Below are 12,230 nucleotides of genomic sequence, written 5' to 3'. Positions count from 1 at the left end.
TTTGAGGCTCTCCAAAGCTGGGACTCTTGTTCATTGTGAGATGTCATGTGGTCTCTTCCCTGGATGTTAAGGAGAAATTGTGTTGCCCTGGTAGCTGCTTGCAAGCATCTTTCAACAGTGGGAGAAGCCAGCCAGAAGAAGAGGCAACATAGGGAGTAAGGCAGAGCCAGGAAAGCTGCAGAGAAGTCTACCCAGATCTTATGTGAACAATGCCTGAGGCTTACTTTTCCTATGGACTTTTTGTTACAGGTGCCAATGAATTCCCATTATTATTTAAGCCAGTTTGAATTCAATTCTGTGTTATTTTCAGCATAAAATATTCTGATAGATACAGAGCTTTTAAATTCATTTACTTCTCTCAAACTTTGGGTTACTGATTTCACGTTCAAATATTAGCACCTTCAGGGGCACCTGGGTGGCTCAGTCGATTAAATGTCCAACTTTGGCTCAGGTCATGATCTCGTGGTTCGTGGGTTTGAACCCTGCATCAGGCTCTGTGCTGATCGCTGGGAGCCTGGAGCCCACTTTAGATTCTGTGTCTCCCTCTCTCTGCCCCTCCCCCACTCACACTCTGTCTCTGTCTCTTAAAAATAAGTAAACATTAACAAATATCAAATATTAGCACCTTAAAGGGACTAACACAGCACTACCTATTTCCCATATATATTTTGCCTTCAGGACAACCTTATGAGATAAGATAATACTATTATTCAATTTCCACTTTTCAGGTGAAGATACTTGGGTGCTGAGAGAGTGTGACTTCTCTAAAGATACAAAACCTATAAGCAACAGGAAAGTCTGAATTTGAGCCTATTGCACATACCATATTGTATCTATTCATTATAGGGAAGAAATTAAAGATAAAATTCAGCTTTGTAGAGGGTTGCAGAAATCACTTATATTTGTGAAATACTTTAAATATTTCCAAAGCATATTTGACTCTATGTTACCACCATTGACAAGTATCAACAGTAGGTGCTGACTGATATGGAGACCAGACAAAGATACTTCCTAGGAAATAAGTCAAGGTGTCTTTATCTAACTAATGCAGATAGAAGAAAGTGGTACACAGTGAAAAGATCAACACTGTTCTCCATCAAAGACATACTGTGTAAGCCTCTGGCTCTTCCAGAGAGGGCTTCACTATCATTGCCTATAATTAAGGCTGCATGACTGAGGTGCACATTGGGACGTGTAGGAAGTGTCACTGGGGGGAATAGGCAGAACCAATACCCTCACCCACCCAAACCCAGCTGGATCTTTATGATCAGATCATCAATCTCAGTGTTAACAAAACTTGACCATAGAGACTGGTATAAAATAAGCATCAACATACCGTCTTATTTTTTCTTTCTAGTTTTAAAAATATGGAACATTTTTGCAAATTTGCATGTCATCCTTGCATAGGGGCTGTGCTAATCTCTGAATTATTCCAGTTTTAGTATATGTGCTGCTTAAGGGAGCACCACACCCTCTTTGACACATTTATTCTCCCTAGGCTAGCGCAGTCCGGTCTGAGACCTTTCTGGCCTTGGAGCTGCAGAATTAGAGCAAGGGTCCATCACCCTGATGTCTCTGAGAATCTTAGAAGCCCTGACTAACTATAAGTCTGTCAGAGTGATGATTATAATTTTACAGATGGGTAAGTTAAGATAATTAAGTTGGGGGAGGTCAAAATTATGTGGCCTCCAAGTGCATTACAGAACTGGTAACAGAACTGAATGAAAACTGAGGTATTTCGACTGGCTCTTCAATCCTCGTTTAACTAGGATGCATTACCTTTTCACTCACAGGAAGTTACCTAAGCCAATTATGTTGTAAGTGAAGCCCAGAATAAAAATTAGGAACATCATTAGGGGGTCAGGCTGTGCCTTTAAGTATAAAACCCAAAAAGAGTTAAGCCTGGATGTGTTGGTAGTAATTAATGTTGAAGAGCTGGTAATGAGACTTGACACAGTTTAATCAGACTGTCTGGTGGTAACCGAGAACAGACACGCTATGACCCCGCCTGTGACAATAATGTGGAAAAGCCTGGCTTCTTGGTCAAGGGAGTGACTGTCAATCCCCAGGACAGGGCTGACTTCTCAGCATGGTGATGGGCTTCAGGACCATTAGGTTTCCGTAGCTTTCTGCTGTGTATTTTGATAGGTGCGTTTTTGATAAAGTGGGTAATAGCCTCTTTTCGCATTGTTAATATCCCATTGTGGTGCACCAGCAATGGCCTGTAGAAGTCTCCTACCACCATAAATTCTAAATGCTCTTGGCTAACTTAACCCATACTGGAAAGATTAGGATTGGGGTCATCTTAGATAATGGATAATTTGAGAGAGTTCCCGTGTCTCACTTTCACTCAGAAATATTTATTGACTGCATGTTGTGTGTTGGGCAGTGTGCTAGTTCCTGGGTAGAGCATAAAGAGAAAACAGCTGTGGTCTCTGCCCTGCTGAAGCTTGCAGGTTATTGGGGAAGGTAGCATCACGTGTGTGATTATAAAACATGATGGATGAACTTGAAAAGACTTGAGTGCTATGAAGACATATACCAGAGGATCACTTTTGGGATTGGGGTGCCACTTTCTGAGGAAGTGGTTCTTTAAAAAAAATTTTTTTTAAGTTTATTTATTTTGAGAGAGCGAGAGAGCGAGCACAGTGGGGGAGGAGCATAGAGAAGGAGAGACAGAATCCCAAGCAGGCGCCCCACCACCAGCAAAGAGCTGGACATGGGCGCCGAACCCACAAACCACGAGATCGTGACCTGAGCTGAGATCAGGAGTCAGACGCTTAACTGATTGCACCACCCAGGAGCCCCACCCGAGGAAGTGATTCTTTATGCTGAGAACTGAAAGATGAGGAAGTGCCAGCAAGGTAGAGTGGGCACAAGAGTTTCCTAAGCTAAAATAAAGGCAGGTTAGTTGTGGTGGTGAAGGAAAGAATTTGTCCTGTTGGAGTAACTGAAGCTGGAGGACGTGAGCCAGGAGAGAGGAAGATAAGCAGGGAGAGGTGGATAGGTGCAGACCTATGCACTCAAAGCTCATGTGAGCTTTGGAATCTTGAGATATCTGAATTCAAATCTTGTCTTCTACTTTTATTTATGATCTTGGACAGGTCACTTAATTTCTTTGTGAATCAGTTTCCATTGCATTGAAACTATTTACTCTGCAAACTATCACAGAGTAAGTGAATCTTAATGACTGGTCCATAGCCCTGCCAGTTCCTTCTCTCCATGATCTGCTTCCTTTTGTCCTCCTGCATTTTTATTCAGAGGTATTGATGCACTTGGGTAGTTATTTACCATTGGTTTTCTTGGCCCTTTCCTGTTATCTTGTAATCTGAATACTCAAACACCTAATGATCTAGAGTTAGTTATTATTTAAGAAATTTCATCATTGGGGCGCCTGGGTGGCTCAGTCGGTTAAACGTCCAACTTCGGCTTAGGTCATGATCTCACCGTCCCTGAGTTCGAGCCCGGCGTCGGGCTCTGTGCTGACAGCTCGGAGCCTGGAGCCTGCTTCAGATTCTGTGTCTCCCTCTCTCTCTGACCCTCCCCCGTTCATGCTCTGTCTCTCTCTGTCTCAAAAATAAATAAACATTAAAAAAAATTTCATCATTGACATTACCTTTATTAATTATAACAGATGCATGTAGAATCAGTTGTCAACCTCTACCCTTGCTCTTAAGTCTACCCTCGAGAGAAACTCAGGTTCATGTTGGCTTAACGTTTTATTTACGAAGAAGCTGTGGTTACTTATTTTTTTTTAACTTGGGAAAGATTGTTTTGATGCATAATATGAAAGCTGGCTGTGTGACTTAGCAAACCAAAAATATTTATTCAGAAAACATTTCATTGCAGTTATCTGTCATGTTGAAAAGGCAGCCTTTTGTTTCAGTGCAATGAATGCGACACAGTGTGTTTTGGTTTATTAGCTCTGTTTTTTGAGAGTGGTTATATGAAAACAATTGAGCAAATATTCCCGAATAGAATGAGTGCCCCAGATTCTCAAATGCTAGGAAGATGTCACAGGATATACTCATTTTCCCAAGTAAATGAACTAGATCAGAGAGTTCTTCTGTTTCTTTCTTTCCCCACCCTTATTATGATAAGGCATATTGTGAATGAATTTCCTGATGTGGGAACTAGCACTAATATCTTTCAAAAATGCTTTTACAGGGAGTTTATGTTTCACACCATCTAACTGGCTAACTCTGTGACCTAGGACCCTGCACCTTTGGCTTCCGTGGACCTTCGCGTAAAATCGAACACCATTATGTTTCCTACCAACCTTACAGGCTTGTCCTGGGGTTAGACTAGATGCCATTTTTTAAAAATTTCTTTTTCAATGTTTATTTATCTTTGAGAGAGAGAGAGAGAGAGAGAGAGAGAGAGAGAGAGAGAGAGAGAATGAGAATGTGCAAGAAGGGGCGGGGCAGAGAGAGAAGGAGACACAGAATCTGAGCGGTGAGCACAGAGCCTGACTCAGGACTCAAACTCATGAACCGCAAGGATGCGACCTGAGCTGAACTCGGACACTTAACCAACTAAGCCGCCCAGGAACCCCTACTAGATGCCATTTTTAAAATAGTTGAGAATGGGGAGGCTTCATTCAGCAAATCTGCTTGAATGGAAAGAACCAGAAGAGCTCTTTCCCAGTCTGGCCCAGGTGTATTATCTCATTTGATCATTGTAACAGCTCCACAAAGTAGGAAAGTAACTATAAAGTGTTATAGTAGGTGCTATTTGATGAAGTTTTTTAAGTTCACTTTTTATGTTTCTCTAAATAGTTCAGTCCTGCAACTACTCTATAACTCATTTTGTTGTACATCAATCTGTGCTGTCAGTGGGTTCTTTTCCTTGTATAACCCTCTAAACCTTTCATTTTTTACCCTGGCCTTCTTCCTTTTTGAGTGAATTGTAGAATGGCTCTCCAGGACTGAAAACTGTGATTCACTTTTTCTTCTCTTCTAAGAAGTCATAGTGATCCCGTATGTTGTATATAGTTTTCTGTTCTTTTAGAGTTCTAAGTTTTATAGTTTCCCTGCCACGTCTGCTGAACTTTTCCTTCTAGGTCCTTTTTCTTTCTTTTTGTCTTTGTAGCTTCCTCTTTTTTTTCTAAAGGAGTCTTCCCTTCCCAGAAAGTTATGCTGATGTCCCTTTTAACCACTGAATTGTAATTTGTTACTTTGCCAAGCATACTGGGTTGAACCCTGGGCGCTTTGGGGAGGGCCCATGTTGTCCGATGGAAAACTACCAGTTACTTGAAATGCGGGACACTGGCTGTACCCTACACACCCCACTCTCGGCTGGGGTGCCCCACTGCTGGGGGGCCTTCCTCTCATTAGGTCGTGGTAGAAGTGTTTCCCCTTGTAGGACAGGGCATATCAACTGTGTTCTAAGGGGCTTTACTGGTCCCTATAAACATTATCTGATGGTGTAATTGGGAGGGAAAGGGGGAGAGCCAAGGCCAGTTCTGCTCTTTGTTGCCTGCTTTTCCTGGCAGGCCTGTGGGGGCATGTTGTTCCTGCCTGTCCTCATAATCCGATCATTCTCTTCCTCCTGGGGTGGCCCAGAGGTTACCACACAGAGCAGTGTGACAGGACACAGGCAAGGTGATGAAGAAGAGAACAACAGGACCTCCCACACCTGGCAAAGGGGAGAACGCTAGTAAATGAAAGTCGCCAATCTCACACTTTCCTCAAGTAGGAGTCCCAGATGGAAACTCTCTGAATCACACCCTGTAAATATTTTCACCCTTGGCTTATTTTCCTTAGACCTTTTGTTGTCAGGGAGAAACAGAAAGAGAAAAAAAAAGTAGAGATGAAGGAAGAGGAAAGTTCAAAGAAAACTTGGGAACCTGACTCTTAGAAGCAGCCTATTTAAAAACATACATTTAAACAATGTTGAGAGTGATGGGAAGGATGTCGACTTCACTGAAGGCAGCATGAAGCATTGCACTCAGTTTTGCCAACTGTTAAGTGACTGGTATTTGAATGTACAATACATATAAATTGGTTTATTTCAGACATCCAAAAGAATGAAGTGTTTTATGGGGCAAAAAAATTAACTGCTATTCAATTCCAAGTATAAACAGAATAGAGTCTAAAAATTAAAATTCTTTGAAAACAGAAATTGTCTTAATTATTGACAAATATAAATTTTAATGGATTCATAATAGTAAAGTATGAGTCATGGTTTTTAAAATGAAGTATCACTTATTTAAATTTAGTTTTTTGAGAAATAGTACAAAACCTAAAACTTATCTCTAAAAATAAAGCTCTCTGACCTATAATTCGAGAGCTATCCGATTTTAATATGAATTTCTTTGACAAGCTCTGTTTCCCTTGTGACAAAATGTCTCTTTTCAGTGTGAGTCATCATTGCACATTTATGAAATCTGACAATGCTGTTTTTACACAGCCTTAGATATTTGGGTCAAGGTGATGGGTGTGACATTGCAAAGGGGGAGTAATTTGACTGATTGGATGTGGGTGTTGAAGACGGTTTACCTGGAGGTGACAGAGGGTTACAGAAAGACGGGGAGGCAGGGCGTGGGCCACTAAAGGTACATTTCACTGTCTTTACCATTTTGCCTGCCATTTGAATTCACAGATGCCTAAGGCTGTAGAATCCAATCCTTCATTAATCTTTGGAATTAGCTTAGAAAGGGATTTTCTTGGAGCTAAGTCCAGGGTTCTGAAACTGGGCCATGGCTGTAAGTTCTGTATTTCTCTACCAAGTGCAACATCCATTCTCTTTTAGTTAGTAATGATGCTTATCTTGGAGGATATAATTTCTTGCTTTTTGTTTAGTTTTTGTTTCCTACTTTTAAAATCTATTTATTTATTTATTTGTTTTTATTTATTTATTTATTTATTTATTTATTTATTTATTTATTTAAAGTAGTTTCTGTGCCCAGTGTGGGGCTCCAACTCATGACCCCAAAATCAAGCGTTGCAGGCTCCACTGACTGAGCCAGCCAGGTACCCCTTTTGTTTCTTATTTTTATTAACAAAATACTAAAGAACCAGATTACATGTGCTACTAGAATCTGAGAACTTCTGGAAGTCACTACATAAAGACAGACAAAAGGAGGCTATTTTCTTTGGCTTTCAACAGAGAATGCATTACTGGAAGCCTAACATATTCTAGTATGGAGAAGGCCACAGCTGTGGATGCAATTAATGGCCCTTGCATTTGCAAAAAACACAGATCCATAAACTGCAGTGACGTCTTTGTAAATGTGTGCCATATTTGGGGGGCAAAAAAAAATTTACAGGCAGGGTGCGATTGTGCTTAATGCAGATGGATATGTTTTCAATGTGGTGTGGTATGGGGTGGAGCATGAGAATGACCAATTCTATTATAAAATATTAAAATCTGCTGGTGTTCTGGAACTTTTGTGTGTGTGTGTGTGTGATTGTTTCTCTGGCCTCTGCAAACACCCATGCCCTCTGTCCAGATCTGGATCCAGATTCTGGCCAGCTACTTGGACCAGAGGACTTAAATGTTTCCATATGTTACTGGCACCCAATTCTTAGAAAAGAAACAAACAAACAAACAAACAACGAAGAGTCTAATGATTTACTTTTTTCCATCAGCTTGCCACATTCTTGGAATTTTTAGGTGTGTTGTCTTCCAGATTGTTTACTCCTACGCTGCTTCTTCGTAATATTGACAATATATTTTTATGATGCCTTTCTTCAGTGGTTCTTAGATTTTAATAATGCATCAGAATTATCTGGAAGTCTTGTTAAATACAGATGCTGGGCCTCACCCCCATAATTTCTGATTCAATGTGTGTGGGGGGGTACAGGGCCCTATAATTTGCATCTTTAACAAATTCTCAGATTATGCTAATGCTGCTGGCTTGGGGATCACACTTTGAGAAACTCTGTTGCAGATATAAGTTTCTTAGATATTAGTCCCAGTATTCTTACTGGATTTCTTGATTAGCTGCTGAGATTAGCCCCTACCCTTCTTTTTTTTAAGTAAACTCTATGCCCAATGTGGAGCTCAAACTCAGGACCCTGAGATCAAGAGTTGCATGCTCTACCAACTGAGCCCCTATTCTTTTTTTTTAAGACTTCTTAAAATGTTTTAATTTATTTTTGAGAGAGAGAGAGCGAGTGGGGGAGGGGTAGAAAGAGAGGGAGACACAGAATCCGAAGCAGGCTCCAGAGTCTAAGCTGTCAGTACAGAGCCTAACATGGGGCTCAAACTCACGATCTATGAGATCATGACCTGAGCCAAAGCCTGATGCTCAACTGACTGAGCCACCCAGGGGCCTCTAAGCTCTTATTATTATTTTATTTAAAAAATTTTTTTTACATTTATTTATTTTTGAGAGACAGAGAAACAGAGCACATGTGGGGAGGGGCAGAGAGAGGAGACAGAATCCAAAGCAGGCTCCAGGCTCTGAGCTGTCAGCACAGAGCCCAATGCAGGGCTTGAATTCACAAACCATGAGATCATGACCTGAGCCGAAGTCGGACGCTTAACCAACTGAGCTACCCAGGTGCCCCAGCCCTTATTCTTAATAAGCGTTTCCAGGAAGTACAGTACTGTAAGTTAGAGGAGATCTTAACAGTTTATGAACTGCCAGAACCTAGGAACATTTGCTGGAAGAATTTTACGAATTTATGTTGGCCATGTGGTATCTAATCTACCATGGAAGTTTGTCAGTGTCCTACAAAGACCTGGAGTTGCCAGGATCAGAGATCTTAGATCAGAATATTTCATCATGCTCAGACATTTTTTTGACTAATCCTGCAACCTGAATCCCCAAATCTCAACCATTATTGAACTTGATAAGATGGGACCTGATAGTCAGGACCTTGTTTCATTTTATTTTATTTTATTTTATTTAGTTTTTACTGTGAAGTAATTGACACATATAATAATTCTATATATGTATACATTGCAAAGTAATCACCACAGTCTAGTTAACATCCATCACTACACAGTTACAAATTCTTTTTCTTGTGATAATCTTTTTTTTATTTTTTATTAAAAAATTGTTTTAATGTTTATTTTGTTTTTTTTAGAGAGAGAGCATGAGTGGGGAAGGGACAGAGAGAGAGGGAAGACACAGAATCTGAGGTAGGCTCCAGACTCTGAGCTGTCAGCACAGAGCCTGACGCAGGGCTGGAACTCAAAAACTACAAGATCATGACCTGAGCTGAAGTTGGACACTTAACCAACTGAGCCATCCAGGTGCCCCTCTTGTGATAATCTTGAAGATCTACTCTCTTAGTAACTTTTGATTATACAATACAGTATTATTAACTGTAGTCACCATGTTGTAAATTATATTCCTAGGACTTAATTGATTTCATAACTGGAAGTTTATACCTTTTGACCCTCTTTACCTATTTCATCACCCCTTCCTCACCCTGCCTGTGGCATCCACCAGTGTGTTCTCTGTATTTATGAGTTCTATTTTTTGTTTATTTTTTAGATTCCACATACAAGTGAGATCATACAGTATTTGTCTTCCTCTGTCTGACTTGTCTTATTTAGCATAATGTCCTCAAGGGCCTTCAATGTTGTCACAAATGGCAGGATTTTCTTCTATTTTATGGCTGAATAATACTTGAGACCATATTTTATATGATCAGCTTAGACCTATTGTAATGAGAAGCTTTTAAGTAATTAATAAAACAAAAGAGTCTTTGAATTTTCTTCTGTTTAAATAACAGTGATTGGAATTGTTACTTTGTTTTTAGTAACCCCTTGGAAATATTTGTTAACCATTTCCATGTAGTCTAAAGGGGAACAAATAGGTCAGATACTAAGCCTGAGCCTCAAACTCTTAACATCTGTATGGAAATTAGGAGTACTAAATCACTATTAGGAAAGGGAGTCAGAAATTTTTAGTATAGACTCCTGGATACAGAGAAGAAAACCTCCCTACTTATCTGAAAATATCTGGGGATGACTACAAAAAATAGCCACCTCCAGTTGCTCTCTTTCCTTATCCTGGCTAATTTTTTTCTACAATACTTACCATTTTGGAATTTACACCATTTACTTATTTATTAAACCATCTGTCACCATTGAATGTACACACTCTGAAGGCAGGGACTTTGTCTTGTTCACTACTGGGTCCCCCGTGCCAAATGTTTTCTGGCATGTTATTGTTGCTTGATATTTAACAAATGAGTGAATGAATGAATCTATCTTGTTCAGCAAGGTATCTCATTCTACAATGATCAAACCACCAATAGATTTAGCATTTTACTTCAGCAGGTCTCCTCAACGTCATTGTTCTGCAGGACTAGTTTCTATCAGCAGCAAGTGGGAACAACAATGGTATTTCTAAAGCAGGTGTTTAGGCTGACAGGTTGAGGAACTCTGGAAGAGAGTGGGGGAAAGGCAGACTATTTGAATGCTTTGTCTGAACTCCTTATAGTGTCAAGACTGTAAAATTAATAAACTCATCCTGTTTTTTTTAAAGTTTTATTTTTTTATTTTTGAGAGGGACAGAGACAGCATGAGTGGGGGAGGAGCAGAGAGAGAGGGAGAGAGAGAATCCCAAGCAGGCTCTGTGCCTGATGCTGGGCTGGAGCCCATGAAACCGTGAGATCATGACCTGAGCCGAACCCAAGAGTCGGACGCTTAAGTGACTGAACCACCCAGGTACCCCACCTCTCATCCTGTTTTAATAATATCTCTTCTTTACCTGTAATACTATCTCTTCAAGAAACCTATACAATTTCTTGAATCAATTGTCTTATTTTGGGGTTGAAGCATCCTTAATAATTGCTGTGATAGGCAGTTTTATTGGCCACTAAAACTTTTTAATTTTTAACTGAGAATCCATTACTCATGGATGTAGCCTGAGCTGAGAGCTACTGTGTCATGCATTTACTTGGGCTTTATGCAGCAAGGGAGAGGGGACTGTTTATGAGCTATCTTTTTGTGTTTTTTATGTTGATGATAATTTCAATAAGTGTAAACATATTCTAGATCATCAGGCTGGTTACCTTATATACCTTAGTTCTATCATCATATTTCATTGGCCATGTATGCATTTGTGTTTACGATGGTTGTGTTGGGGTCATGCATTTGTAATAAACTGTCATGTGTATATGAGAAAAGAACAGTTGTGCCAAGTGAAGATCAGAACACAGCACAGAGATCCCTTATAAGGAGCTCGCATCCGATCCTGTAGATCTGTGATGACAGACCATTAAAGGTACATCAGATCAGGTAGGGATAGCAAAGATGAAGAGGTGAAGAAATGTTCACCATGTTAAATCAGCATGAGTTTAGTGACAGTTTGTCTCTTGAGGCACCTTAGGATGGTGAGGGAAAGTAGTGAGAGTGACTCCTCATGTTTCTCAAGCCTGAGCAATGTGGAGATTTCCTCTAAAGGAAACAAAAAATTTTTTTACAGCATATGATGCTGACTTGAATTAATTATATGATGATGTTACTTTGATATGTATATATAAAAACTTAGGCATAAAATTTTTATTAGTCTTTTAAAACTAAAAGATATTTACAAATTAAATATAAAGAACTATAAAACCAGTTAATTCTAAATTTTTAAAACATTTTTTATTTATTTTTGAGAGAGAGAGCATGTGCAGGGGAGGGCCAGAGAAAGGGGGGCAGAGAATCTGAAGCGGGCTCTGCGCTGACAGCAGACAGCCCGATGTGGGGCTCGAACTCACAAACTGTGAGATCATGACCTGAGCTGAAGTCGGATGCTTACCCAACTAAATTTTTTTAAATGTTTATTTATCTTTGAGAGGGAGACAGAGACAGAGCATGAGTTGGGGAGGGGCAGAGAAAGAGGGAGACACAGAATCGCAAGCAGGCTCTGAGCTGTCAGCATAGATCCCAATGCGGGGCTCGAACCCGTGAATCACGAGATCGTGACCTGAGTGGAAGTCAGATGCTTAACCAACCGAGCCACCCAGGCATCCCCAAACCAGTTAATTCTAAATTAACAACTTTATTTTTCTAAACAACCTGAGTTTTATATGACAAATGGTATTGTTTTGATAAAACTAAATCACTGCTTGCAAACTAAATATAGCACAGACTGCTACAGCAACAGGATATTTTGAGTTAGGATAGAGAAAAGTGGTGAAGAATTGTCAATACACAGCTTACAAACAGATGAAACTCTTTAAAAAAGAAGCTCTACATTTTTCAAGTTTGAGAGACTCCATTATTTGAAGACTCCATTCCAGGATTACTTCATTTGAAAGTCTTCTCTGAAAAAC

At 40.0% G+C, this 12,230-nt stretch overlaps 1 non-coding gene across 1 annotated transcript; it reads right to left on the bottom strand.

The window, feature by feature from the left end:
- Positions 1-1,361: 1,361 nt before the first annotated feature.
- On the bottom strand, positions 1,362-1,466 carry LOC123584540. Its single transcript, XR_006705506.1, has one exon. It is a non-coding gene; the product is annotated as a U6 spliceosomal RNA (small nuclear RNA).
- Between the last annotated feature and the right edge of the window lie 10,764 nt (positions 1,467-12,230).

The sequence above is a fragment of the Leopardus geoffroyi genome, chromosome B3, assembly GCF_018350155.1.
Source record: "Leopardus geoffroyi isolate Oge1 chromosome B3, O.geoffroyi_Oge1_pat1.0, whole genome shotgun sequence".
Classification (NCBI taxonomy): domain Eukaryota; kingdom Metazoa; phylum Chordata; class Mammalia; order Carnivora; family Felidae; genus Leopardus; species Leopardus geoffroyi.
The sequence above is the reverse complement of the archived record's forward strand: the minus strand, read 5'-3'. Positions and strand labels throughout refer to the sequence as shown.